The sequence below is a fragment of the Mustelus asterias genome, chromosome 16, assembly GCF_964213995.1.
Source record: "Mustelus asterias chromosome 16, sMusAst1.hap1.1, whole genome shotgun sequence".
Classification (NCBI taxonomy): domain Eukaryota; kingdom Metazoa; phylum Chordata; class Chondrichthyes; order Carcharhiniformes; family Triakidae; genus Mustelus; species Mustelus asterias.
In genome coordinates this window covers 27,672,291-27,677,314 of record NC_135816.1, presented here as the reverse complement: position 1 = coordinate 27,677,314, position 5,024 = coordinate 27,672,291, and positions in this window count along the sequence as shown.

The window sequence follows — 5,024 nt, the reverse complement described above, 5'->3', positions numbered from 1 at the left end:
GTTTCTGCTCAGCGACTCTGCGCTGTCGTGTGTCGTGAAGGCCGCCTTGGAGAACGCTTACCTGAAGATCCAAGGCTGAATGCCCGTGACTGCTGAAGTGCTCTCCCACAGGAAGAGAACAGTCTTGCCTGGTGATTGTCGAGCGGTCCACTCCATCTGACGAAGGAGCAGCGCTCCAAAAGCTAATGGTGTTTGCTACCAAATAAACCTGTTGGACTTTAACCTGGTGTTGTTAAAACTCTTACTGTGTTCACCCCAGTCCAACGCTGGCATCTCCACATCATACCTTCTCTGTAGCCAGCGAGGATACAAAGATTTCTCTCAAGGTCCCAGCAATTTCCTCCCTTGCCTCTCTCAGTATCCTGGGATATATCCCATCAGCCCCTGGGGACTTGTCTATCTTAATGTTTCTCAAGACCCCCAATACCTCCTCCTTTTTGATCTCAACATGACTCAAACTATCTACACACCATTCGCCAGACTTATCATCCACCAAGTCCTTCTCTTTGGTGAATACTGATGCAAAGTACTCATTTAATACCTCGCCCATTTCCTCTGGCTCCATGCATGTGGTGGACTACAGTTGCGCCTTTGTCCTGTCTGGACCACCGTTGTTGTGTTTGTCATGCCTGGACACATCCCCTGCCGGCTCCTCCCCTTGTCACCTAGTATAAAGGTGTCTGTTTCCTCCCCCTTGTTCAGTTTGGTTTGGTTATCTGTTAGGATATGCTCCTAGTTCTGTAATGAATAAAAGCCTACAGTTGTATTGGCGCACAAGTAGTCTTTTGCCTAATTGATAGCGCTTCAATTTTATTCATTACCTTTGACCGATGTGGAGCAGCTTTTGAAGCCTGACAGATTAACTCTCGACCCTCAGGAGATCGGCGCTTCTGATAGTTTTGACCATTGGCTGGACTGTTTTGAAGCTTTCATCAGCGCCTCTGCGGTCGTTGGCTCCGACGGCGATAAGCTCCACGTGTTCCGTGCCCGGGTAAGCGATGCAGTCTACTGTATATTCCGGGATGCTATTACATACGTGGACGCTATAGAACTCTTAAAAGGGCAGTTTCGAAAGAGCCCTAACATGGTCTATGCCAGACATCTCTTGGCTACTCACAGGTAGCAACCAGGAGAATCGTGCACCCAATTTCTGCGCGCCCTGCGGGTTCTAGCTAGAGCTTGCGACTGTAAGGCTGTTTCAGCTGCTCAGAACATGGAGGACCTGATCCGGGACGCCTACATCGCGGGTATTGAGTCTACCTACATTCAGCAGCGCCTGCTTGAACAGGGTGGCCTGGATCTCCAGAAAACGGCCACGATGGCTGAATCCCTAGAAGCGGCCTCCCGCAATCTTGGGGCCTACAGTGCACCCCGTTCCATCGACGGTTCCACCGCGGCGGCTGTTCCAGCGGGGCCCAAATGCTACTTCTGCGGCCTAGCCAAGCACCCTCAGCATCACTGCCCGGCGAAGGATGCGATCTGCTCTGGATGCGGTAAGCAAGGCCATTTCGTCAAAGTCTGCCGGGCGAAGTCGATCGCGAAGTCTCATGGCGCCGCGTGTGTTCCGTGGGCGCCGCCATCTTTGATGCAGTCAGTGGCTGCGCGGAAATCGCCATCTTTGATGCAGTCAGTGGCTGCGCGGGAATCGCCATCTTTGTTGCAGTCAGTGGCTGCGCGGAAATCGCCATCTTGGGTGCTGTCATCAAGGCGCGCCGAGCGGGAAACTTCATCCGCGACGTCATCAGACGCGGACGAATATGAATACTCACCGGGTTCGACGGTTGCATTGATTCGTCTGGACCAATCTCAGCCTCACCAACTCTCCAAGTCAATGATGGAGATTAAGGTAAATGACCATGTAGAAAACTGTTTGTTCGACTGCGGGAGCACAGAGAGTTTTATACACCCTCGCACAGTGCGTCGATATGCCCTTCCCGTGCGGCCCTGGAGACAGACAATCTCCATGGCTTCGGATTCTTACTCAGTGGAGGTCCTTGGGTGCTGCGTGGTGACTCTGACGGTACAGGGCACAGTCTACGAGCGTTTTTGGCTCCTCGTGCTGCCGCGACTCTGCGCAGCTGTACTGCTGGGGTTAGATTTCCTCACCCATCATAGGAGCGTCACTTTGCAGTATGATGGCCCTTATTCCCCGCTCTCTGTCGGCAAGGCGCTGTCACTGAAACGACCCCCGCGCACCACCTGCAGTCTCTCGACCCTCAAGATTGCCCCCCCCCCCCACCTTTATTCGATAATCTCACCCCGGATTGCAGGCCTATAGCCACCAAAAGTAGGCGCTATAGTGCGGAAGACCGGGCCTTCATTCGGTCCGAAGTACAACGTTTGCTCAAGGAAGGGATTATCCAGGCCAAAACCAGCCCCTGGAGGGCGCAGGTGGTCGTAGTTAAATCGGGGGAGAAACACCGCATGGTGATTGACTATAGCCAGACCATAAACAGGTATACGCAACTAGATGCGTACCCTCTTCCCCACATCTCTGATATGGTCAATCGCGCACTATAGGGTTTTCTCCACGATTGATTTAAAATCGGCCTACCACCAGCTCCCTATCCGCTCGGAGGATCGCCCATATACTGCCTTTGAGGCGGATGGTCGCCTCTACCAGTTCCTCCGAGTCCCTTTTGGTGTTACCAATGGGGTCTCAGTTTTCCAGCGGGCCATGGATCAAATGGTGGACCAGCACGGGCTACGGGCCACTTTCCCGTATCTGGATAATGTCACCATCTGCGGCCATGACCTGCAGGACCATGATGCCAACTTACAAAAATTCCTGCGTACTGCCACTCTCCTGAATTTAACATATAATAAGGCGAAGTGTGTCTTTCGGACACGCCGCCTCGCTATCCTTTGGTACGTGGTGGGAAATGGTGTCCTTGGTCCCGATCCAGCCCGTATGCATCCCCTTATGCAGCTTCCCCTCCCTACAACTCTCAAAGCACTGAGGAGATGCCTGGGCTTCTTCTCCTACTATGCCCAGTGGGTTCCCCATTACGCGGATAAAGCCCGTCCGCTTCTCAAATCGACCTCTTTTCCCCTAGCGGAGGAGGCCCGTCTGGCCTTCGACGTCATCAAAGCGGACATCGCGAAGGCCGCGATGCATGCTGTGGATGAATCCATCCCATTCCAAGTGAAAGTGATGCGTCTGATTTTGCCCTAGCCGCCACCCTTAACCAAAGGGGCCGTCCGGTGGCCTTTTTTTCCTGGACCCTACAAGGCCCTGAGATTCGACAGTCCTCGGTTGAGAAGGAGGCCCAGGCCATCATGGAAGCCGTCTGGCACTGGCGCCATTACCTTGCGGGCCAACGGTTCACTTTACTTACTGACCAGTGGTCCGTTGCCTTTCTGGCAACACCAGGCAGAGGGGCAAGATCAAAAATGATAAGATCTTGCGGTGGAGGATTGAGCTCTCCACCTATAGATATGATATCATGTACCGGCCTGGGAAGCTCAATGAGCCCCCAGACGCCCTGTCCCATGGCACATGCCAGCACCCAACTGGTTCAGCTGCAGTCCCTCCATAACGATCTCTGTCACCCGGGTGTCACCAGATTTTTCCACTTTGTCAAAGCCCGTAACCTGCCCTACTCCCTCGAGGAAGTCCGGTCGGTTACCAGGCAATGCAGGGTCTGCGCAGAGTGCAAACCCCAGTTCTATCAGCCAGGTAGGGCACACCTTATAAAGGCCACTCGCGCGTTTGAGCGCCTCAACATTGATTTTAAAGGCCCCCTCCCTTCCTCTAACCGCAATATTTATTTTCTGAATGTCATCGATGAATATTCACGTTTCCCTTTTGCCTTCCCCTGCCCGGACATGACCTCGGCCACGGTGATTTGGACCCTGAACACGCTCTTCACCCTGTTCGGTTTTCCGTCCTATGTTCATAGCGACCGTGGATCCTCATTCATGAGCGACGAGCTGAGGCAGTACCTGCTCGCCAAAGGCATTGCCTCCAGCCGCACCACTAGCTATAACCCCAGGGGTAATGGTCAAGTAGAGCGGGAGAACGCAACTGTCTGGAAGGCTGTTCTATTAGCGCTACAGTCTAGGGGCCTTCCAGTCAGCCATTGGTAAGACGTCCTCCCGGATGCACTACATTCAATTAGGTCACTCTTGTGTACAATGATCAATACGACCCCTCACGAGCGGATGTTCACTTTCCCCAGAAAGTCCTCCTCGGGTACCTCGCTCCCAGCTTGGCTGATGTACCCTGGGCCTGTTCTGCTTCGGAAGCATGTCTGGACCCATAAGGGCAGACCCCTTGGTCGAGAGGGTCCAATTGCTCCACGCTAATCCTCAATACGCTTATGTGGCGTACCCTGATGGGCGGGAGGATACAGTCTCTGTCCGTGACTTGGCACCCGCAGGTGCCCCTGAGGCCACCACGTCCCTCCGCCCCACTGTCCCAGTCCCTTGTGTTGTGCGCCCAGAGCCCACTACGTCCCTCCACCCCCCAGCCGAAGTTCCCTCTGTTCTCCATACACCACCAGGGCCACAGCTCACTTCTCTCACCCCTATGTACAGCTCGCTTGAGTCGCCGGTGCCTTCGCCACGCAGTACCCGACTACTGGACGGGATGACGGATGGTTCCGCCTCACACCACCTGGCGCCTCCTCTCGACGCTCACTGTACGGAGCCTGGGCTGACACCGCTCCCTGCTCGGACGACTCTGCAACCTGCACTACGACGATCGCGACGGCGGATCAAGCCACCAGATCGCCTGAACTTGTGACATTGTTTCCGCTTCACCCCGTTTTGTTTTTAAAGGAGGGGTGAATGTGGTGGACTTCAGTTGCGCCTTTGTCCTGCCTGGACCACCGTTATTGTGTTTGTCATGCCTGGACACGTCCCCTGCCGGCTCCTCCCCTTGTCACCTCGTATAAAGGTGGCTCTTTCCTCCCCTTGTTCAGTTCGGGTCGGTTATCTGTTAGGATATGCTCCTAGTTCTGTAATGAATAAAAGCCTACAGTTGTATTGGCACACAAGTAGTCTTTTGCCTAATTGATAGA